General features: G+C 37.7%; 1 protein-coding gene and 1 non-coding gene across 14 annotated transcripts in view; one reads left to right on the top strand and one right to left on the bottom strand.

Annotated features, from left to right (window-relative positions):
• The window catches only part of MTMR3 (myotubularin related protein 3), a 148,888-nt gene that overhangs the window by 6,125 nt on the left and 117,179 nt on the right, over positions 1-25,584 (top strand). The window lies entirely within an intron of this gene.
• Positions 359-466, bottom strand: LOC111557424. The gene has a single exon (XR_002737462.2). It is a non-coding gene; the product is annotated as a U6 spliceosomal RNA (small nuclear RNA).

The raw sequence follows: 25,584 nt of genomic DNA, 5'->3' as shown, positions 1-25,584 counted from the left end.
CCCCTCCCACAACCCCTCCCATAACCCTCAGTTTGTTCTCCATATTTGAGTCTCTTCTGTTTTGTCCCCCTCCCTGTTTTTATATTATTTTTGTTTCCCTTCTGTTATGTTCCTCTGTTTTGTCTCTTAAAGTCCTCATATGAGTGAAGTCATATGCTTTTTGTCTTTCTCTGACTAATTTCACTTAGCATAATACCCTCCAGTTCCATCCATGTAGTTGCAAATGGCAAGATTTCATTCTTTTTGATTGCCGAGTAATACTCCATTGTATATATATACCACATCTTCTTTATCCATCCATCCATCGATGGACATTTGGGCTCTTTCCATACTTTGGTTATTGTTGATAGTGCTGCTAAAAAATATGGAACGCTTTACAAATTTGCGTGTCATCCTTGCGCAGGGGCTATGCTAATCTTCTCTGTAATCATTCCAATTTTAGTATAAGTGCTGCCGAAGTGAGCACTTAAGCACTCTTTCCTTAAATGACTACTTGGTAACTACAGAAGTATTGTCTTGATGCTGACTACTACAAAGTATCATCTTGAATATGTCCAGGCCTGGATCTATTTTGTACCTATTTTGTACCTATTTCACACAATATTTAGAATGATTTTATTATTAAAGATAGTAGCAAGTTTTCCTGATTTCCTCTGGGTTCTAAGTTTCCTTTTTTTTTTTTAAATGTATATTTATTAAAAAAAATTTTTTTTAATGTTAGTTTTTAAAAAAATTTTTTTTCAACGTTTTTATTTATTTTTGGGACAGAGAGAGACAGAGCATGAACGGGGGAGGGGCAGAGAGAGAGGGAGACACAGAATCTGAAGCAGGCTCCATGCTCCGAGCCATCAGCCCAGAGCCTGACGCAGGGCTCGAACTTACGGACTGCGAGATCGTGACCTGGCTGAAGTCGGACGCTTAACCGACTGCGCCATCCAGGCGCCCCTAATGTTAGTTTTTGAGGGAGAGGGACAGAATATGAGCAGGGGAGGGACAGAGAGGGGGAGACACAGAATCTGAAGTAGGCTCTAAGCTCTGAGCTGTTGGCACAGAGCCTGACGTGGGGCTTGAACCCACGAACTGTGAGATCATGATCTGAACCAAAGTTGGACACTTAACTGACTGAACCACCCAGGCACCCCTAAATGTATGTTTATTTTTGTGGGAGAAGGAGTGAGTGCGCATGTGAGCAGGGGAGGGGTGGATAGGAAGATAGAACTCTGAAGTGGGCTTGGGCTCCATGCTGACAGCAGAGAGCTGGATGAGGGGCTTGAAACTCACCAACCATGAGATCATGACCTGAGCTGAAGACACTTAACCAACTAAGCCACCTAGGTGCCCCCCAAGTTTAATTTTTTAGTAGCTAATGCTTTTATAACTTAGTTCCAGAAGAGAAACATAAACTCATTTCGTTCTCTAAATTATTCATAGATTGATAAGCTGGCAAAATAATAAGGAATTATCATTGATAAATTCTAACATATTTGGAAAGAATTGGTCTAAAGACAAAATGGCTAATTTAAAATAGGGTAGTTCTTATTCTTTTGTTCTAAGCTTATTTTTCTATAATATAAATCTTTAATTGTAAAGTATTTAGACTGATTCCATAAATCTTATGGGGCCAAGTAGAGTGTTCATAAAGAGTTTTTTGGGGGGCACCTGGGCTCAGTTGGTGAAGCATCTGATTCTTGATCTTGGCTCAGGTCATGATCTCATGGTTGCTGAATTCTAGCCCCTGCATCTGGGCTCTGTGCTGACAGCACTGAGCCTGCTTGGGATTCTCTGTCTCCCTCTTTCTTCCCTCCCCCTTCCCCCCCCACCATAAATAAATAAACATTAAAACATTTTTGGAAGTGCTACAGGGTAATAATAAGGAATTTTAACTTAGTCTAATTTTTAAAAAAAGTTTATTTATTTTGAGAGAATGTGCATGAGCAGGGGAGGGGCAGAGAGAGAGAGAGAGAGAATATCCCAAGCAGGCTCCTTGCTGTCAGTGCAGAGCCCCATGCAGAGCTCGAACTCAGGAACTGAGATCAGGACCTGAGCTGAAACCAAGAGTCAGGCACTTAACTGAGCCAACCAGGTACCACTTATTATTTTTATTAATTTTTAAAAATGTTTATTTTTTGAGAAAAAGAGTGCAAGCGGGGGAGGGGTAAAGAGAGGGTGACACAATCTGAAGCAGGCTTAGGTTCTGAATTGTCAGCACAGAGCCTGATGCAGGCCTTGAACTCATAAACCTCGAGATCGTGACCTGAGCCGAAGTTGGATGCTCAACTTACTGAGCCACCTAGGCACCCCTAATTTAGTCTGATTTTTAATTTAAAAATCAGGTTGTTATTTCTGATTATGAAAGCTGTAAGTACATATTCAGTGTGTGTGTGTGGGGGAACCCTACAAAAAAAATTGAGATAACTCAGGACAATGAAATAGAGATAACCCATAATTCCACTTAAATGTAATGTTTGGTATTTTCCTTTTTTCTTATACATTATCTACTGAATACTTAAAAAGAACAACTTTCCATGTCAAATTGATGTTCTGTTCATGGTTACTTAGTGTTCTGTGATACAGATGCATCATAGTGTACAACAGTTTCCCATTAATGGACATTTTCAAGTTTTCTCTTAAAACAGTGCTGTCATGAATTCTTTTGGACCTTTTTTATACAATTGTGCTACTATTTCCATAGGCTAAATTTCTAAAAGTGGGCTTACATGGTCAAAGGGTTTGTGTGCTAAAAAAAATTTTTTTAAAGATTTTTATACTTATATATTATTGTTTCAAAAATTTTTAATTGAGGCTTCACTTTCTTAGGGCAGTTTTAGGTTCACATAAAGATTGAGGGGAAGTTACAGAGATTTCTCACATACTTTCTTGCCAGCACACATGCATAACCTCTTCCATTTTCAGCATCTTCCACCAGAGTGGCACATTTGTTAACAATTGATGATGTGACATTGACACATCATAATCACCCGAAGGGCATAGTTTATGACTCACTCTTAGTGTTGTGCATTCTATGGGTTTTTACAAGGTATATGACATGACATCGTAAAGACTATTTTCACTGCCCTAAAGATCTTATGTACTCCACTTATTCATTGCTCCTTTCTGCCCCCAAATGCTGGCAGGCAACTACTGATCTTTATACTGTCTCCCCCCAAAATTTTTTTTATGTTTATTTTTGTGGGGGGCGAGAGGCAGAGAGAGAGAGAGAGGGAGACACAGAATCTGAAGCAAGCTCTAGGCTCCAAGCTGTCAGCACAGAGCCTAATCTGGGGCTGGAACCCATGAACTTCAAGAATGCTTAACTGACTGAGCCACCCAGGTGCCTTGGGTACATTCAGATTTAAAATGCACTTGTGGCGCCTGGGTGGCTCAGTCAGTTGAGTTTCCAGCTTTGACTCAGGTCATGATCTCACAGTTCACAGGCTCTGTGCTGACATCTGGGAACCTGGAGCCTGCTTCTATTCTGTCTTCCTCTCTCTCTGCCCCCTCCTGCTCGCACTCTCTCTGTCTCTCAAAAATAAACATTAAAAAATTTTTGAATGTATTCAAGGTGTCCTATAGATAGGATGTCTATTAAAACATTAATGTTTTTCATTTTTTTTTTATATCTGAGGGAGAGAGAGACAGTGTGAGCAGGGGAGGGGCAGAGAGATGGAGACAGAATCTGAAGCAGGCTCCAGGCTTTGAGCTGTCAGCAAGGAGCCTGACGTGGGGCTCGAACTCAGTGAGATGGTGACCTAAGCCAAAGTTGGATGCTTAACCGATTGAGCCACTCAGGGACCCACGATGTCTATTTTAAAGTCCCACCAACAGGGTGCCTGGGTGGCTCAGTCGGTTAAGCGTCCTACTTCAGCTCAGGTCATGATCTTGTGGTTTGTGAGTTCCAGTTCCAGTCCCGCATTGGACTCTGTGCTGACCCCTAGGATCCTGGAGTCTGCTTTGGATTCTCTATCTCCCTCTCTCTCTGCCTCTTCCCCGCTCATGCTCTGTCTCTCTGTCTCTGTCTCTGTCTCTGTCTCTCTCTCTCTCTCTCTCTCTCTCTCTCAGAAATAAATGAAACGTTAAAAAAAAAAATAAAGTTCTACCAACAGTATTTTAGTGTCCAGTTCCTCATATTCTTGCTAGTGATTTATTATCTTTTAATTTGTTGGTGGGAATTTAACATAGTTTGGGAATAGTTTTCCTTTTGCTCTTTTTTCAGCATCGGATCTTAGCCTCTACAGTTTAACTCTGTGGAAGGGGCAAGTAAAAATGAAAGTGCAGTGACAGAATAGTCCAGTGGTCTCTAAACTTTTTGATCCTCTCAATAGCAAAAAAATTTTGAGCATTAATCCTCAATCCTGAAGTATTTAATTTACATAAAATATGTATGGCAACAGGTTATTGTGTACCTTATAAAATATAAACAAAGAATTATCAAGGATGAGCATTAAAAATAAAATTCAAACATTTTTATTCTTTCCCCCATGGAGCATATTGGATGTTCCTTGGTGGTATATTTTACTTTGCTTTGGATATCACTGCTTTAGACTCTTAAGATTTAATGTTGGGCCTTTATGTATGATTGTTTTTGGGCATTTCCTCTGGTTCTGCATATGGTCCAGCCTAATTGGATTATGATGGTCTTTAAAGCGTTCCATGCATTTGAGAGTCATATCTGCAATAAGGGCAAACATAAACGTTGTTCAAAGTACAGTTTGATAACCTTTTGTCGTTGTTGAGGTAGTTGAATTCGAAAAGGGAAAATCATAGAATAGGAAACAATCTAAGTAGTCTATTCCTCTTAGATTTGAAGAACTGGTATTGTGTAAGGTATATTTTAAAATGCTTTATGGAAAGTGGTTTGGTTATAACATAGCTCTGTTTTCTAAGAGCTTAGAGACTGAGGGAAGGGATGAATAATTGCTACTTTGCTTGTGAAGTACCACAATTAACATGTCACTGTAACTCCATTTGGAAGAGCCTGAACCTTTAACTTTTAAAAAGTGCTTTATTGGGCTGAAACTTTCTATGGTGAATCTTCGATTAAAAACTAACTTTACATGCTAAGCGAAATTAGAGAAAGACAAGTATCTTATGACTTCACTCATATGAGGACCTTAAGATACAAAACAGATGAACATAAGGGAAAGGGAAGCAAAAATAATATAAGAACAGGGAGGGGGACAAAACATGAGTCTTAAATATAGAGAACAAACAGGGTTGCTGGAGGGGTTGTTGGGCAGGGGGATGGGCTAAAGGGTAAGGGGCTTAAGGAATCTACTCCTGAAATCATTGTTGCACCATATGCTAACTAACTTGGATGTAAATTATAAAAAATAAATTACAGAAAGTAAAAAAAAAAAAAAAGTAACTTTATTAAGTTTGAATAAGTTGCTTTTGATTTGTGCCCCCTCCCACCAAGTTATGAAATCAGGAAGTGGTGCTTTTTGTATTAGAAAGAGGAGTCTCCCTTTGTCCTCCCATCCTGGGGAACTTAATTTCAGTTATTTCATACAGGTAGGTCATTGTCAGAGAAAGATAATATTAAGGTCTTAGGGATTGTGAAAAGCAAACTCGTGTGATTATTTTTTGCCAGCTGAAAGAAATGAGATAATTTACATTGAAGATGATTGCTGTGTATAGTACTTTGGAAAAAAGGCTAGGTATCTCTTTTTAAACCTTATGATTTATAAGGTGCTTTCAAGTGTATTCTTAGACCCTCAAGGATTTAAGAGCATAATTTAATGAGTGATGATTTCCATTCCTTTGAGGCTACATGCATTGTGTTTGACATCATCTTTAAAGAGGTAGACTGTAAGTCCTACAGAAGTAAGTATTGATGGCTGTTCTCCCTCATTCCCCAGCACTTATATAATGCCCAGTACATAGTAAACTATTAATGTTTATGGACTGTTTAAACTTTTACATATTTTTTACACGTGTAAATAAGTAATAGTGTCATAAAACCTATAGTTAAAATTTTCTGTAGTTCTTTTATCTGATGTGCACAGAAAATGTTTTTTTTTGGGGGAGAGGGCATTAATTTTACGTTAGCCTTTCATAGATCTTATTTTTTTATTTTTTTTTCAGCCTTTCAGATATTTTACCTTCTCCTAAGGATAGTATCAAGGCGACAGAAAAATCAGTCTTGATTTAATTCCTTTTACTATGTGTGTCCTTTTTACTGCCAAGATCTGTATGCGTGTGTGTATGTGAGAGCTTTATGCAGTAGGTTGCTACTTAAAAAGGAAACATTAGTCTGTCTTTGGGTATATAGTGGTTCTTGAAACATGGACTCCGTGGTTTGCCATGGGGTGAATTGAAAGGAGCACATGTGATTTTTCTCATTTGTCTCATTACTCTCCAGTTCCATATTATATGTGGTTTTGGCTTGGAAAACACTGAAGAAAATTAGTCTTCCAAAGAACTAGTATGTTTTTTCCCTTGTGTTCAGGTGTACCTAAAATCTTGTTTAGTTAGTTAACTAATATATTTTTATAAATAAGAGGGAGAGACTTTGGAAAGATAAGAATAGAAATACTGTGATTAATTTCTGGCTAGTGGGATAGTATAGCTGTTTTCTGCTTCATATCCTTCTGTAGTTTTCCAATTTTCTAGGAGCATGCAGTACTCTTATGATTAGGAAAAACTGCTATTTTAAAGTGCATTTTAATGTCTTTAGTTTTCATTGAGTGTCTTATGTGAGGGTTTAAATCATAGTCACCAGTGAGAAAGTGGGTAGTTAACTGGCTCCAGTTCCTAAGCATGGTGGCAGTTGTAGGAAGTGGTAGGGGAAGACTGGGGCAAACTTATTTGAATTTTTTCACTGTAAACTCCATTATGACTGAGATTACATTTTGATCAAATTTAAACACAAGACCTCCATCTAATTTTCTTCTTGCTGATGAGCTTATTTGAGAATTATGAATGATGCTTTGAAAGGAAAAATCAGATTCTGTGAATCCTAAACACAGGACTCACCTGAATTCCCACTTCTGCTGACTTGCCAGGTGGACTTGAACAAGTTCTGTAGTGGTGTGTGTGTGTGTGTGTGTGTGTGTGTGTGTGTGTGTGGTAAATATCAAGTGGGATTATAGCAACTCAGAAGTGATAGGATTTTTATGTGTGTAATTTGAACTGGAGGTTTGTTTAAGATCTTATTTTTAAGTAATCTCTGTACCTGGTATGGGGCTTGAACTTAGAACATGTGGCTCTTGATCTTGGGGTTTTATCAACTGAGCCAGCCAGGTGCTCTAGAACTGGAGGATATTTAGATAAATGACTTTTATGAGGATGTAGTCTCTTTGGGGTTTCGGTATTAATATACAGCTGGAAGTTGAGCCACTGTAAGTTTATATACTAATCATGATAATTTAGGAAGATCTATGTAATATATATCCTTTAGGGTTTAAGTGATTAGATAGAGCCTATCAGTGTGTGTTCTTAGTTTTCTGCACATTAAATTTTAGATTTCTGGGATAAGGCATTTGTACTTATCTGTTTATTTTTTTAAAGAGTAAGATTAAAATTGAAGAGACATCAAGGTAATAAAGGTAGGTACTAAAATTCATGGGGGCTTTTTAGTTACAAGTTTTATAGCAAAGACTAACAAGCCTGTCCAAAAAAAAAAAATAAATAAATAAAAATACCCTATAGAAGTCTACAAAGCCAATTCTCCTCTGTTCCTAAATTCCATACCCTGCCTTTCCTTTTTTGAATGTAAAATTTAGGGCACCTGGGTGGCTGTTGGTTAAGCATCTGACTTCAGCTCAGGTCATGGTCTTGCAGTTCTTGAGTTTGAGCCCTGCATCGGGGTCTCTGCTGTCAGCATAGAGCCTGCATCAGATCTTCTGTCCTCCTCTCTCTCTGCTTCTCCCCTGCTCACTCTCTCTCAAAAAATAAACATTAAAAAAAATTAAGATTTAAATATTTCAAAAATTCAGAAAAATAGAGAATAATTTAACAAATGCCATGTACTTAATAGGTGTTGATTTAGATTTGACATCTTGTTAGATTTGTCTGAAGGTGTGTTTATGTATTTTTTAAATAATTTTTTTAACGTTTATTCATTTTTGAGAAACAGAGCATGGGTGGGGGAGGGGCAGAGAGAATGAGACAGAATGGTAGGCTCCAGGCTCTGAGCTGTTAGCACAGAGCCCCATGTGAGGCTCAAACTCGTCAACTGCAAGATCATGACCTGAGCTGAAGTCAGACACTTAAATGACTGAACCACCCAGGTGCCCCATAGGTATACCCATTTTTAAAGACTATGTGGTAATTAATTTTTAATTTTTTTTGTATTTAATTTTAAAACATTTATTTAATTAATTTTGAGAGAGAGAGAGGCAGGAAGGGAGGGAGAGAGAGAATCCCAAGTAGGCTCCGCACTGTCAGCGCAGAGCCTGATGTGGGCTTGAACTTGTGAGATCATGAGCTGAGCCAAAATCAGGAGTTGGACACTTAACTGACTGAGCCACCCAGGTGCCCCTGAAACTTTTTAAAGTTTATCTGTACACCCAGTGTGGGGCTCTAGCTCAGTACCTCAAGATCAAGAGTTGCATGTTCCACCACCTGAGCCAGCAAGGTAACCCCTGTGTAGTTTTTTTTGTTTGTTTTTTAAACTTTTTATAGACACACTACAATTATCATAGTCCGTTACTAATTGACAGCTAGGGAATTTTTTTTTTTTTTTTTTTTTTTTTTGCTTTTTTTAAATTCTCAGAAGTGTTGTCTGTAATGGATAGTCTTGTACTTTATACTTTTGAACAACAGGATGATTTCAACAGAAGTAGTTCTGTGGAATAAATTCTTAGAGAATAGAATTGCATGTAATAAATATTGAGCTTTTAGATTAAAGCTAAACCAATATGCATATTTGTGACTTTCTTATTCCTGGTCTGTTCATTTAGGTCTGTTCAAAATTGGTGCTATGTATGAGATACTGAGATGGATAGTTTCCTGGTATACAGACTAATACATTAAAATTACATTGTAGAGGGGCACCTGGTCAGCTCAGTGGGTAGAGTATGCAACTCTTGAGCTCGGGCGTATGAGTTCACACACCACATTGGGCATACAGCTTATTTAAACAAAAAATTGCATAGTAGAGACTAAGAAGAGTCTCAGCTTTACGTAGATAAGGCACACAAAGCTGAGATTGGGAAATGGTTTTGGTTTTGTTAGCCAGGACAGAAGATCGAAGACCCAAAGACAAATTTGTAAAGTGTGTTGACTACGAATTGTTGAAATCAAACAATTAAGGTGTTTGAATTTTCTTTTACTCTTTGTACTGAGATCTTTCTTGAGATCAAAGGAAATTTTGGGGAAGATCTGTCTAGTGGCACTGTGCATAATTGGGAGCAGGCGAAGATTGGAAAACAGTGAAGAATTTGTACTGTACATAAAATTCGGTAACAAGGACCTGAATTGAGGTGGTGGGCAAGGTGGTAGTTCAGATGACCAGATTAAAGTAAAAGATTTAGTTGACATGCTGAAGGAAATAGGCAAACATTTGTGAACTAGTTGAATGGGAAGTAAGCAAGAATTCAAAGTTGGTGGGTTTTGGGTCTTGGTGAATAGTGATAGTACAGAAATGTGAAATTGGGAGGAGGAGCTGGTTTTGGAAAAGGACTAAAATGAAATCCTTCACAGATTTAACATTGAGGCCAGGGGATATACAAGTAAAAATGTCCTGCAGGAGTTTGGAGATACAGAATTTGAGGTAGAAGAAGGGTAGGTAGGCCTTATCTGGATGTGATCTTGAACCTAGAAGAGTCAAAGATTGACTTTTAGGGGGTGGTGGAAGAAGATAAATTAAAACTTTTAAATTAGGTTAATGAGGCACAGTGGAAGCAGAGAAGAGAGGATTTACAAATTAAGCGATAATCAGTTAAGTTTGAGTGAAATGAGAGAAAATGAGGGCTAAGGAAATAACTGGATTTGGTGATTCATACTAGTCATTGATCATAATTCTTTTAGATTAATTTTAGCATAGTAAAGGGCTGAGGGTGAGTGGGAGATGAGACAGCATATATAGAACCAGTGCTGGGGCACCTTCTGAATCTGACTTCTGATTTCAGCTCAGGTCATGATCTCATGGTTTGTTAAGTTTGAGACTTGTGTTTCTTGTTAAGTTTGAGACTTGGGATTCTCTGTCTTCCTCTCTGTCTGCAACCTCGCTCACTCTCTTGCTTGCTGTCTGGCTCGCTCTCTCGCAAGTAAATTAAAAAAAAAAAGGGCCAGTGCTGGTCAGTAGAACTTCCTCTGATGATACTTCTGACATTCAATCAGTATCTGCACTGTCTAGTACATATTGAGCATTTGAAATTTAGCTACTTTGACCAACGAACTAAATTTAGCTGTATATGGCTAGTGGCTGTCATGTTGGATAGCATGGATTATGGACTCAGTGAAGCAGATGTAGATTAAGCCATAGGAAGAAATCTCCGGATAAAATAGATGCATTTAGTTATCTAAAAATTTGTTGCAATGCAATCAGAATGTTGTTGGAATTATATATTCTAGTGCAAACCAGATTTTTACATTTTTATTTTTTTTGTGTTCAGTGTTGGCAATAATTGATAATTCTTACCAGTGTATAAGAGCAACATTAAAGAATGTAATTTTAAGACAATTATGGTCTGAAATCTCTTCGTGGTGTTTTTTTCTTGTCTGGAAAAAAGCTGCAATTCAAATTTTACTGATGAGGGGCACCTGGGTGGCGCAGTCGGTGAAGCGTCCGACTTCAGCCAGGTCACGATCTCGCGGTCTGTGAGTTCGAGCCCCGCGTCAGGCTCTGGGCTGATGGCTCAGAGCCTGGAGCCTGTTTCCGATTCTGTGTCTCCCTCTCTCTCTGCCCCTCCCCCGTTCATGCTCTGTCTCTCTCTGTCCCAAAAATAAATAAACGTTGAAAAAAAAAATTTTGCTGATGAAATAATACTTATTGAGACATTTTGGGTCTATGCTTTTTTCAACTAAAAGTAACAAAAAAATTTCTATCTTAGAAATCTCATTGGGGACTCTTAACCATCAACTTGTTCTCTATAATTATCAGAGAGGTAGGGGGATGGGTGAAATAGGTGATGCATTTTAAGGAGTGCATTTGAAATAAAAGCTTAAATTTGTTTTATTTTTTCGAGAAAAAAGAAATCTCATTGAGAGAGGGAATACTAGCTATACTTTAAAATAAATCAATATTTAGATATTGCTTGAGAAATGGTTTGCTTTGAGAATGATTTATGGTTTAAATTTGAGTATTTGGTAGTGTTGAGAGAATGTTTCTTTCTTTTTTTTTTTTTTAATGTTTTATTCTTGAGAGAGCACGCACAAGCAGGGGAAGGGCAGAGAGAGGGGGGAAACAGAATCTGAAGTGGGCTTGGTGCTGACAGCAGAGAGCCCAGTATGGGGCTTGAACTTGGAAACTTCAAGCTCATGATCTGAACCGAAGTCAGACACTTAGCTAACTCAGCTACCCTACGAACGTTTGTTATCTGGCTAACCTTTTGTTTGCAAAAAGAAGAATTAAAAGTATACATGGAAGAACCTATTTATAAGACAATAAACTGTGTAATTCCATTTCTATAAGGTTTAAAAAACAGACAGTGGAAGTCAGGATAATGGAATGAAGTCAGTAGATGGTAATGGAAGTCAGAATAATGGTTATCTTGGGGCACCTGGGTGGCTCAGTCGGTTGGGCATCCGACTTCGGCTCAGGTCATGATCTCACGGTTTGTGGGTTCAAGCCCTGCGTCAGGCTCTGTGCTGACAGCTCAGAGCCTGGAGCCTGCTTGGGATTCTGTGTCTCCCTCCCTCTCTGCCCCTCCCCCTCTCAAGCTCTGTCTCTCTCTCTCTCAAAAATAAACATTAAAAAAAAATAAAAATAAAGTGTTCTCTCTCTTTACATTCCTATATAAAATATACATCCTAATTTAAAAAAAAAAAGAATAATGGTTATCTTGGTGGTGAGCATAAGGGAGACTTTAGGAGTGCTGGTAATATTCTATGTCTTGATCTGGGTGATGATTTTTAAAAAAAAATTTTTTTTTTTAAGTTTATTTATTTTTGAGACAGAGAGAGACAGAGCATGAACGGGGGAGGGTCAGAGAGAGAGGGAGACACAGAATCGGAAGCAGGCTCCAGGCTCTGAGCCATCAGCCCAGAGCCCAACGTGGGGCTCGAACTCACGGACCGCGAGATCGTGACCTGAGCTGAAGTCGGACGCTCAAACGACTGAGCCCCCCAGGCGCCCCTGGGTGATGATTTTTTATTTTAACTTTTTTTAATTTTGAGAGCACGTGTGCACACGTTTGCACACGTTAGGGAGGGTCAGAGAGAGAGGGAGAGAGAGAATCCTAAGCAGGCTCTGCACTGTCAGCGCTGAGCTTGGTGTGGGGCTTGAACTATGAACTGTGAGATCATGACCTGAGCTGAAATCAAGAGTCAGATGCTTAACTGACATAGCCACCCAGGTGCCCTTGGGTGATGATTTCATTGTTGTCTTCAGGCAACTGTTTATGAGAATCATTGAGTTTTATACCTATGTGCACTTTATGTATGTTATACCTGTTTTTAAAACTTAAACCCTCTCACAAAATTTTAGTAAACATCAGTTGAACTTGTCTCCCTTTAGCTTTTTAAATTTTTCTACTTCTGTTCATAAAGAAATATACTTAATGATGAAACATTTTGCCTTTTTCAATTATGATATAAAACATACAGATACAGAGGAGTGCACAAAGAAGTGTATAGCTTAATGAATTTTAAAATGAATAAATTGGAGGGTTTTTTAAACAATGTTTATTTAAAAAAGGTTTTTAATTTTTTTATTTTTTAATGTTTATTTTTGAGAGAGATAGACATAGAGTGTGAGTGCAGGAGGGTCAGAGAGGGAGACATAGAATTCGAAGCAGGCTCCAGGCTCTGAGCACAGAGGCCAACCCGGGGCTGGAACTCATGAACCATGAGATCATGACTGAGCCAAAGTTAGAGGTTTAACTGACTGAGCCACCCAGGTGCCCCTAAATGTTTATTTTTGAGAGAGAGCGCGACAGTGCACCAAGTGGAGGAGGGGTGGAGTGGGGGAGGACAGAGGATCTGAAGCAGGCTCTGTGCTGACAGCAGAGAGCCGATGCGGGGCTTAAACTCGCAAACCATGAGATCATGACCTGAGCTGAATTTGTACGCTTAACTGAGTGAGCCACCCAGGCATCCCAAGGAGGGTTTTTTTGTTGTTGTTGTTGTTGGTTGTTTTGTTTTTGGTGTGTCATACCTGTGTCCATCAGAAGGCAAGGAGTTGATGGGGGGCCAAAATACTAGGAACAGTCTTCTGAAATCTCAGAACCGCAGATCCTCATCTTGGCTCTGCCTTCACCTTACTATCCCTTTGGACAAGTCATTTAACTTATTTGAGCCTTAGATTTTTCTGTACAACAGGGGTAATACTTAATGTTCTTTGTAAGGTGACTCGGTGCAATTCAGGTAAAATTATAGGAACAAAGAATGGTATTACTAGATAGGTGTTTGGGGCATTGAATTTAGGTCTCTTACCTTAAAGGGCAGAATTGTGATAAAGGTAAAATGATTTGTCCAAGGACACATAGCTCATTATTATTAATTTATATCAGCTTAAAACTTTCTGAGGCTTAATGTCATGCACTATTCTAAATGATTACATGTGTATTAACTCATTTGTCTAGAATTATTCCCAGAGGTAGGTATAATTATTCTAATTTACTGATAAGAAGATTGAGGCAAAATGAGATTAAATAACTTGCCTGGATAGTTGAGTTCTTGAACCTGAGCTCTTAACCATTTTGCTATCCTGCCTAGTTAAGTGAAAGCATTTAAAAATTTTAGGCAAATGTTAGTATCTTTCAATAATCTCTTGGAGGTTGGAGATCTTGGAGATCATGACCTGAGAAGAGATTGAGTTGGATGCTTAATGACTGAGCCACGCAGGCACCCTGAGAGTAATTTGTTATGTAAATAATCTTGTAGTGTAAACTGTAAATCATTAGAATTTTCTTTAAGGAAGTAGGCAGACATACTTAATCAATGGATAAATTTGCTTGTAAAACTCTTTAGTGCGTTAGTTCATGATTTATGTTTTTAGTAGCTCTTGAATTGTGAGTCCTTGACTTTGTTTTATTCCTCTAAGTGGCAAAATGGTTACGTAATTGGTTGATAAATAAAACATGTTTAGCTACAGAATTCCTGCTCCATTTCCTCCCTTCTCCCAAGATGGCTGGAAGTATTAATATTGGTAGCAGTAGATTCATGTAAACAAGATATAAAGCTTCTGTTTCGTGGTTTATGGTTGATTAGCTACTTGAATTAAATTACCCTCTTTGTCACTAGGTAGTGAACTTTTCTTTTTTTGCAATATGAGGCCAAGAGAAAGAGATGGGAGACCTTTTTACCTTAGAAAAGAGATTGCAGGCAATTTTTGCAAGTTAATGTTTTGAGGTTCCAATTCTGACCCTGCAGAGGACTACAGAAACCATAGGTGGTTTCACACTTTCAAGAATAGTATGTGTGTGCATGTGTGTGTTTCTTTTGTTTAGTCTAGAATCTTAGCTTAAACCTTTAGATTTAAATCCTATGATTGAAGTACTTGGTGTACAGAGCTATAGATTCTTGCAGGAGTGTACATTTCTTCTGAGTTAAAATATTCAGGAAACAGAATATTGTGTTTAGAACCAGGAGATACTACATTTCAAATATGATCATTTGGTAAGTGAATTATTTTGTTTGTAGGCTATCATGTTTCTAGCCTTTTTACGTGAAAATACCTACCTGGAGATGCCCAACCTTGACAGTAATGGAGATTGCAAATTAACAGTTAGTTTTCTGTGTGTGGTTGCTTGATAGGGACAAGACTTAGGCTTTTGTTTTTTCTGATACTACACTGTTGGTGATCCAAGTCTAGAATTCCAGCGTAAGGTTGCCAATATTAAAAACATGGGAATATGGAGGTAACAACTATGGGTCCAATATTACAGATAAGATTTTAATTAGCTGTATTAGTTGCCACTTAATTTTCACTGCTGTCTTTGAAGTAGGCAGGGCAGGCCATATTGTTACTCACACTTTACAAGTGAATAAATTGTTTCACTGCTGTCAGGACTTGTCTGAAGTTGCACTGTTAGTGAATAGCTGAGTTAGAACCCAGATCTTCTGACATCAAGTTGTATATTATTTGCACTATCGTGGTTTAGTGTGGTGAATGGTGAATAAGAGCCCAGGCGTGGGTTTAAATTGTGGCTCCACCACTAGTACCTCCCTGTGATAGGCAAATTCCTTAACTTTTCTGTGCCTCAGATTTCTCAGCTTTAAAATGGGAATAATGGTGCTTAACTCTTAGTGCTTTTATGAGGATTCAGCAAGTGCTTCTAATAGTAGCTAGCCTGTAGTAAGCACTCTATATGTGCCAGTTGCAGTTGGTGCTATTATTCTTACAGTGATAACAGTAACACTGCCTCTTTCCACAGGGATCAGTGTTAGAGTTGAGAGAAGGTGAATGCCAAGATACTCCAAGATGGGGGCCCCGGGTGGCTCAGTCATACATCTGACTCTTGATTTTGGCTTAGGTCATGATCTCATCATGGTTTGCGGAATCAAACACCATGTTGGGCAGCGTGGAGCCTGCTTGGAATTCTCTTTCTCCCTCTCTCTGCACATCCCCCCCATAAATTAAAAAAAAAAAAAAGGGATATTCAAAGATGATAGATTTAGTACCCAGAAGAATAAGTAGCGAGGGTAATTGATTTTGGCATAAAAATGGGGGGTGTTGGTATGTGTTTGTGTATGCTTGCACACGTCTTTTAAACATGGAAACAATCGGACATTGGACATAAGCACAAATAGAGTAAGCAGTTATAGCTTTAGGACAGGGCTGAGGAGGATGACTAGAGCTGGAGGTAAATTTTTTAATCACCATCACAGATGATGTATGGGAAACTTACTTTGCACCAAGGTTTAAACAACATCAAGTTGTTGTCCTCTTTTATATATGGTTCTTAGAGCTTTGTTACATAAGCAATAAGAAGCTTACCATACATATTCTGTTTTTAATAGTTACACAGAGAATAATACAGAAACTCGGCATGTATCCTTAAGGGAGTGCATCTCCTTAAAATAATAGATTACCGAGTATTTCTTGAGCTCTTTTACTATAACTCTTAAGGGCTAGGGAATTCTGAAGTGTAAGTTAAGAGGATTATGCCTTTTGGTGCTTGGGTCCTTGTATGTAGATGAGGTACTTGATAATAAGATAATGTTCTTTCAAGCATTCTAATTTTTTTTAATGTTTATTTATTTTTGAGAGAGAGAAAGAGCATGAGCGGGAGAGGAATAGAGAGAGAGGGAGACACAGAATCTGAAGCACGCTTCAGGCTCTGAGCTGTCAGCACGGAGCCCAATGCGAGGCTTGAACCCACAAACTGAGATCATGACCTGAGCCACCCAGGTGCCCCTCTTTCAAGCATTCTAAATTAAATATAAGTTGTTCGAATTTACTTGTTGGAAGGGGATATCTTTGCTTTACTGTAATAATGCTGTAAAGAATTACATATTTTATATATTCTTAGAGTTTTTGAATTTGCAGTTATTGTATACTTAGATCTTTTCTCCCGTGGATATTAAAGCAACTTTTCTGGGTTTTTATGGGTGCATATTTTAAATTTATACACTAAAATTCTGTGTAAGCATATCTTATTTATTTTTTAAAAATGTTATTTATTTTGAGAGCGAGAGAGCACGCATGCGTGAGTTGGGGAGGGGCAGAGAGAGTGGGAGAAAGAATCTCTAGCAGGCTCCATGTTGTCAGTGCAGAGCCTGACATGGGGCTCAATCCCACAAACTCATTAGATCATGACCTGAGCTGAAATTAAGAGTTGAACGCTCAACTGACTGAGCCACCCAGGCACCTCTGCATAAGCGTATTTAAAATTATGGTTTCTTTCTTTCTTTCCTTTTTTTTTTTTTTTTTTTTTTTTTTTAGGTTTTATTTATTTATTTTAGAGTGCAAGAAGGGGAGAGGCAGAGAGAGGGAGACAGAGAATCCCAAGCAGGCTTGGCACTGCTAGCACGGAGCCCGACATGGGGCTCCAACTCATGAAACTTAAGACCATGACCTGAGCCGAAATCAAGAGTCGGACGCTTAACTGAGCCACCCAGGCACCCCTAAATTATGGTTTCTTAAACCTGTTACTCTGTATATATTAGCTTTTTTTTTTTTTTCAGAGTCATTATGTAACCTTTTACTGACAAACCTGAATCAAGCTCTGAGCATCTGAAGAGTCTAGATTCATCCTGAATATTTGCTTTCAAGTTAGGGTTTAAAGTTTATAGGAAAAACTTTGGTGTCTTCTAAAGAGAACAATACATGAATATTTATCTTACTTTGTATATCCTGAAAATGAAGTGTTATTACTGTCTATTATTTTCTTCAGAGCTAGCTAGGAAACTATTTAGTTGTATTACACGTACCACTCCTCTGTTCCCAACAGTGTTTCACCTTCTTGAAACTAAGAATTACACATTTATTTTTTGTTTTATTAATGGATTCTTCTAAAAAGGTATAGTGGAGTAGATTTTTTTCCCTTCAGAGATACTTGATGGACCTTCAGAGAATTCTTGGATATTTCAATCTTTTATTAACCTCAAAATACTTCAGCTCTTTTACCTGATACAGAAAAGATGAGATTTCTTCCTTGAGGGCATAAAAACTTTTAAGTGTACCTATTTGCATAAAATTTACTTAAAAACATCAGATTTTACAAGAAATTTTTGAACTCTTGCACATAAGAGAATTTTTTTTACTATGATTCTATAAAAACTCCTTTGTATTGGTGATTCATCCCTTCTCTTATTAAAACATGTGAATGGCTTGTTTGAATATGTCTCTGGGTCCTTTCTTTGATAAACACTTTGAGGAACTCTTTTGAAATAGTGTTTCGGCCACCATATCAACTCTACAAAAATATGGTTTCATGATAAACTCAACAAAAAGCACATTGGCAGCAGTCCAGAAGCTGACTCATTGAGGAGTAATGATAGACACTTTGAAGGGAATGGCCTATCACAGGGTCCTATTTCAAAGCTTCATGCTATGATTACATCAGTGATAGGCAGCCAAGAAATCAAGATGAGAGCTTCCTTGTATCTCCTGGGAATAATAGTAGGAAGGACTGAAGTAGTAGGATGCAAGTAAAACTTTTTCCTAACAATCTTGTAAAACTTGGGGATGGGAAACAAGGTGAAAATTCAGAATGGTAGTGACCTTTGTAGGGCTGCAGTGGCATTTCCTTTTTGAGCCTGGATGAAAATAGCCTTGTAGTGACTAAGGGTTAACTCAAGGAGCTCAATGCCATATCAGTTTTCTAGAGCTCAGGGAATATACTTAGCCCAGTAGTAAGCACAAGTATCATGTTCATGTCAGACACTGTAGGTACTGTTTCCTACTTGAACAGAGCAGAAGAAACCAAAGCAAGACCAGAATCAGTACAGTTTTGAGGAATGGACCCTTTGCCTACTAGCACTGCACTTTTTAGGAGTAAAAATAGTATGAAGGTAGACTTGCTTCCAAACTGTGAAATAAATATTAATTCTGATTATTTCTGTGGATTAGAATAATTGCAGCTCTATTTCTAAATCCAATTTCATAGTCCTAAGTTTTTCTGGGTGGCAAATTAATCTTCTGTAATCACTAACAAAGATCACTTAATTGTTGACTCTGGAAATAGCGGTATGTCCTTTATGTGTTGTTCAAGGTTGTCTCTCAGATAAGTAAACCCCTTAATAATCTGAAAATATTTTTCAGAGATAAAGCTAAGTGAATATGCCATGGTGATAGATCAACCCATTTTTTATTGTAGTACTGTTTCTCAATATTGTTGTACATGGTAGTTCTTTCCTGTGGAATATTATGAAAGATAGCTTTTAGGAATTTGCTACATTCTTTCAAGCATAATATTTGGGAATGAAAAGTTAGTATTCAGAGTACTGTCATTTCATATGATTTTTTTCTCCGGAATGTGCCTTTCAAAAGGTAAAAGTCCTTCCTTCCTTCCTTCCTTCCTTCCTTCCTTCCTTCCTTCCTTCCTTCCTTCCTTCCTTCCTTCCTTCCTTCCCCCTTTTTCTCTTTCTTTCTCTTTCTCTTTCTTTCTCTTTCTCTCTTTCTCTCTCTCTTTCTCTCTCCCTTTCCTGTCCTGTCCTCCCTCCCTCCCTCCCTCCCTCCCTCCCTCCCTCCCTCCCTTCCTTCCTTCCTTCCTTCCTGTATACCTAACGTGGGGCTGGAACTCATGACCCTGAGGTCAAGAGTCAAGAGTTGCATGCTCTTCCAGCTAGCCAGCCTGGTGCCCTGAAAGTGCTTTCTTTCAGAAATAGGTTACTTTGTGATACAGAATTTGCGAATATAGATACTTTACCCCTTAGTGATCTGGGCCTGGTTTTATTGCACTGAGAGGAAAAAAAAAATCTTAGATTGTCTTTGTGCTTCTTTTCTGCCTTTTTGGAATGGAATACTTTGGCCATTTTGTTTTTGAATTGGCCTTTTATGTGCTAGTCCTGCTTAATTTCTTACATGGTTTAAACTTGCATGTGTAAATTATTTATTAGCTAGCTTTATGACTTGAGAAGTTACCTTACCTCTTTGCACCTTAGTTTCCTTCTTTGTAAAATAGGATAATACTTGTAGGGTTGTTTTAAGAGCCCTGTGCGTGCTGGCTATTTCAATTATTATAAATAGGAACCTTAACTTCTCTCCTATACTATTTGTAGCTCCCCTTTTTTTGTAATTTATTTCATAGGCATTATGGTTGAATCCAATAGAACTTTGTTTTAAAGTATAATAAACATCACCATGTATTTAATTCTTTATCATAAATAACTATACATTTGCTGCTTGTCGAAGAATTGTGTTATTTTATTCCCTCAGGTTAAGATTTGAAAGATAAGAAATTAGTAGAAAGTGAGCCCTTTTCTGTGTTCTTATAGGTACCCAGATACTACTAAATGTAGGTCATTGTTTGAATTGAATTCTGAGTATACATGCAGTTATGCAGAACAAAAACAGCTTGTATGGCACTGGAAGTACTGGAAAGATAAACCTGTAGTTGGTAGCAAACTGTGTCAGTTAAACTGAGTGATGGATCAGCAAAGAATTTGGGGCTGCTGGGTTTTATTTATAACACCATTGTTTAACAACATTGATTTGAAATGATTAGTCTTGAAACAAAGTAATTTAAAACTTAGATATGCCAGGAAATTTGAGATTCCTTTCCACTTAAAAAATGTCTTATAAAGAAGGAAGTGTTACTAACAGAGAGATGTAGCTCCCTGAGTGCTGTATGAATCTTGGCTATTGCTGTGGTAATTATGATTGCCAACAATATGGGTCTTGTGTTAGCCTTTAGTTTCAGGTTTGTGTCATCACTAAGTGACTTTTAAAAATGAGATTCCTGTTTCTTGATAAACTCTCATATGTAAGCGCATCAAATCGAACATTTCCTTTTTTCCCCTGTCATAGGATTTTTCTGTGATTTCAGGTCATTGGTTCAGTTCCAGGGGTTAGATTTCCTTACTTTTTACATTTTTGCATTATATTTGGAGGGTTATTGCTAATTCTTAGATTGTGTCCTTAAACTAGATTTTTTGAACGTTAGGGACTCCCGCGACACTTTATTATATATACTAGCAAAAGGAGTAGGGTTTTTGAGATCTTGTATTTAATTCGAGTCAGAATAATTTACAGATAGTAGCAGGTCCTTTTAATTTATTCAGCAAGATATCTTACTCCTCATTTTCTGACGTCTTAAAGGTTGAAAACGTATAGCAGGCCTGGCCAATTTCTTTTATCTATCCCTCTTGAGTACTGATTGGCTTTTGACCCAAAGGGCCAGTAGGCATACTTGACTGGTATTGATAAACAGATGACAGGAGCAAGCTGTCAGTTTTCTTTCAGTCTGGTGAAGCTGATGATAGCAGGAGGCAGGAGGTCTGTCTACAGGGGGAGAGAATGAGGCCAAAGAAGTTAAAGGAGTATGAGGTAAAGAGGTGGATCTGGTGGCTCTGAGCCTTTAAGGGTCCTACTGCCTGAAGTTCATCTTGACGTTTCAATATCCTGTGAACCAGTCAGTTCTGATTTTAAGTTAGCTTGGGTTTCTTTCACTTACAATTGAGAGTTCTGACTAATATATCTAATATCAGTCTAAGACTGTTTCTGTAGTGATCTTCTAAGTATTTGAAGGTAGTTTGGACTTTAATCTCAGGGTAAACGTTCAATATGCATAGGTAAACTCAGCCCATAGTGGAATGAAAATAAGTCTCTTGCCATTTTTAGTGGGGTCTTTGCTTAGAGGGAAATGTGTTTATGATGAATATAGAATGGATCCGTATTCTTGGCCAACCATTTATACCTATACAGTGTAGAAGTTTCCTTTAAAGAAATTATCACCTTAATAAATAGAAGAGCAAAGATATCTCACATTGTAGTCATTTCACTGATTAGGCATAAATATCCTCTTCATTGTTTTCTCACAAAGCAGCTATGAGTAAGGTTGATGTGATTAATGAGGTATCAAGAGAAGCTTTTTTGTCTTGCTTTTTAATAAGCTGTTGGCATTATGTTGTCTTCCAAAATTTGGCTCTTTTATTTCGTGACTATATTACTTGTGTTTAACATGTTAGGTGAGAATAAAAGGTGAGTACTCAAAACTTTGTTTCAGAATTATTGTTTTGGAAGCCTTCGATTACTAGAGTTAATGTGCAGGAGCTGCAGTGAACATGCAGAACTTTAAAATATTCCAGTCCCAAAATAAACTTGATCATTGGCAAGAGTGTGGTAAGCCAAGTATTTGAGATGTCTGTGCTGCACTATCCAACTTTTAGTTTAATCTGTTTTAGCTGGCTTGCCCTATGTAACTTGAAACTTCCTTTAAGGCTTCACTGTGGGTTAAATCCAGTTCATGGAGTGCCGACAGAAGGGTCTTAGTCATACAGATCTCTTTGTCATCCCTAAAGCATACCTTCTGAGTTTAGATTTCAGTATAATGGTCTGTATTCCCAAACATGGTTCCACTAGTTACAATGGTACTTACTCCAAGACTTAGGAAAAGTATTTGCTTTACTCAGAGCACGTGTGTATGGTTCTGACTTTTTTTGCTGCCAAATGGGGAAAAAATTAGCTTTATCGAAGCATAATTTGCACAAAGTAAACTTCACCGATCTTTAACGCATATAATTTGGGTTTTGCTAAATGTCAAAAGTCATATAACCACTATTTCTGTCACCTCAAAAAGGGCACCCCTTGTGCCATTAATGGTCACTCCCCTTTCCTGTCTCTGGCAGTTACTGATCACTTTCTGTATCTATAATTTTGCCTAGAATGTCATATAAATAGAATCCTATAGTATGCACTATTTTGTGTCTGCCCTAGTTCACTTAGCATAATGCTTTGAGATTCATCCCTGTTTTTAAAAGTAGTAGGTTGTATTTAATTGCTAAATAATATTCCTTTGGATATTCCACAGTTTATTTCCTAGTTGATGGGATATTTGGGTTTCTTGTTTTTGGCTGTTATGAATAAAATTCCTGTAAATATGTACATACAGGTTTTTGTATGGGCATGTATTTTCATTTCTCTAGGTTAAATACCTAGGAGTAGAAATTGCAGGATTGTATAGTAAACCTATGCTTATAACTTTATAAGAAAACTGCCAAACTGGGGCACCTAGGTGGCTTAGTCGGTTAAGCATGCAATTCTTGATTTCAGCTTAAGTCTTGAGATTGAGCCCTGTATCAGGTTCCCTGCTGGGTGTGGAGCCTGCTTAAGATTCTCTCCCTCTCCCCCTCCCCTGCTCATGCTTTCTGTCAAAAAACAAACAAAAACCAACCACCAACACCCCCCCAAAAACTAAAAAAACACTGCCAAATATTTTTCCAAAGTTGCTGTACTGCTTCCCACCAGTAGTGTATGAGAATTCCAGGAGATCAGCGTCCTTGTTAACACTTGGTATTGTCAGTCTTTATTAATTTTAACCATTCTTGTGGGTCTCTAGTGATATATTATTGTATTATTTTGTAATTTCCACATGATCATCTTTTTTATGTGCCTATTTGCCATTCACTTATTTTCTTCATTGAAGTGTCCTTTGAAATCTTTTGCCCATTTAAGAAAATAAAGTGGCTTTTTGTTTACTGTTATATATTCTGGCTATGAGTCCTTGTTCACAGGTTTTATAAATCACATGTTCTTGTAGTTTGTGGTTTGCCTTTTCATTTTTTCTTAACAGTATCTTTCAAAGATCGAGGAACTTTTATGAAGTCTAAGTTACTGGTTTACTTTTTCCTTGATACCTAACACCCTTTGTATCTACCTAAGGAAACTTCTCTAAACAAAAGGTCACTAATATTAAATTTTCTTCAGGAATTTTTATGTTTTATGTTCTACATTTAGGTCTGTGAAACACTTCAAGGTAAAGTCTGTTTAATGAATGAAGTAAGGGTTGAGGTTCTTTTTGTATATGGGTATCTAAATTTTCTCTAATGTGTTAGCTGCATCCCACAAATTGACATATTATGTAATTCCATTTAGTTTGAAATATTTTCCAATTTCATTTTGGCTGTGGATCATTAAAAAAAATTTTTTTTAATGTTTGTTTATTTTTGAGCGAGAGGGAGAGTGCCGGAGGAGCAGAGAGAGAGAGGGAGACACAGAATCTGAAGTAGACTCCAGGCTCTGTGCTGTCAGCACAGAACGCGAACTCACTCGCTTGCGAACTCGTTCGCTTGCGAACTCACTCACACTGAACCACAAGATCATGACCTGAGATGAAGTTGGACACTTAACTGACTTAGCCACCCAGGTGCCCCTGGCTATGGATTATTTACAAATGTATTGTTCATTTAACAAATATTTGGGGTTTTACATATTGTTACTGATTTCTAACTTAATACCATTGTGGTCAGAGAACAGATACAAGATTTCAGTCTTTTGAATTTGAAATTTGTTTTATGGTGAGGCATTTCAGGGTGAATATTCTTTGTGTCCTGGGGAAGAAAGTGTATCCTGCTGTAGATATTAATTATTGGTTGATAGTATCATTAGAGTCTTTTATATATTTACATATTTTTTGTCTGCTTCTATTACTGAAAGAGGAGTGCTGAAATCTTAAACTACATTTGGGGATTCAGTTCTCTCAGTTTTTACTTGCTATATTTTGAAGTTCTGTTTTTAGGTGCATACATATTTTAGGGTTGTTAGGTCTTCTCAGTAAATTTACCCTTCTATCATAAATGACTTGTTCCGCTTTATCTTGGTAATATTTGCTATCTCTAAGATGACTTTGGCATAAATATAGCTCTTGTAACTTTTTTATGACTAGTATTTGCATGTTGTATCTCTTTCCGTCCTTTTACTTTCAGTCTGTGTCTTTATATTTACAGCATGTTTCTTATAGTTAACATATAATTAGGTATTGATTTTTAAATTTAGTTTGACTATCTCTTTTATTTATTTATTTTAGTTTTTAAAAATTAAAAAATATTTTAATGTTCTTCAGAGAGAGAGCGCTAGCAGGGGAGAGGCAGAGAGAGAGGGAGACACAGAATGTGAAGCAGACTCTAGGCTCTGAGCTGTAGGCTCTGAGCTGTCAGCACAGAGCCTAATGTGGGACTCCAACTCAAGAACTGTGAGATCATGACCTGAGCTGAAGTCGGATTGTTAACTGACTGAGCCATCTAGGCGCCTGAGTATCTCTGTCTTTTAATTAGCGTCTTTACAAAGATCCATTAACATTTAATGAAATATTGATATGGTTAGGATTAAGTCTGCCATCTTGCTATTTGTTTTCTATTGTGGGGATCTACTTGGACCTTCAGAATTGATAGAAGATTATTTATTAATAAGTATAGTTGATAACACAGTATTATGTTAGTTTCAGGTATAATCTACAACTTTATTTTATTTTATGTCATGTTTTAAAGTTTGAGAAAGAGTGTGCATGCACGTGAGTGAGAGAGTTGCAAAGAGAGAGGGGGGAGAGAGAATCCCAAACAGGCATAGAACCTGACGCAGGGCTCGAACTCACAAACTATGAGATCATGCCTGAGCCGAATCCAAAAGTCAGATGCTTAACTGATAGAGCCGCCCAGGTGTCCTAAGATTATTTTAAACTGAAGGTATTTGATATTTAGCAGATGCAGAAAGAAGCTCTTTTGGAGCTTCTCTTAACTCTCTAAAAGCAAATCTTTTGGGAATGAGGCTTCTGTGAATGCCCTTCCCAGGGAATATTTATGGCCATAAAGAAAAAAAAAAGGATAAGACTTCTCTCATCCCTGCAAAAACAGACATTATCACAGACTTATTTATCTTCTATTTCCCTAGAAACCCATTTGTTCTTATACAGAAGCCTTTTCAATTCCTCCCTCTACTATTGCATTAAGTATATAAGGCCTCTTCTTTAGCTGTTTAGAGTCACCATTTTTGTGTGTTCATATACATATGAATAAATTTTCTCCTCCTTTGCCTCCATTTTCAGTTTAACTTGGAGGCCTTCAATTTTGAACCTGGGAGAGCAGAGGAAAAGATTT

The sequence above is a fragment of the Felis catus genome, chromosome D3 (assembly GCF_018350175.1).
Source record: "Felis catus isolate Fca126 chromosome D3, F.catus_Fca126_mat1.0, whole genome shotgun sequence".
Lineage (NCBI taxonomy): Eukaryota > Metazoa > Chordata > Mammalia > Carnivora > Felidae > Felis > Felis catus.
Note: the sequence above shows the minus strand (reverse complement) of the source record. Positions and strands in the feature narration are given on the sequence as shown.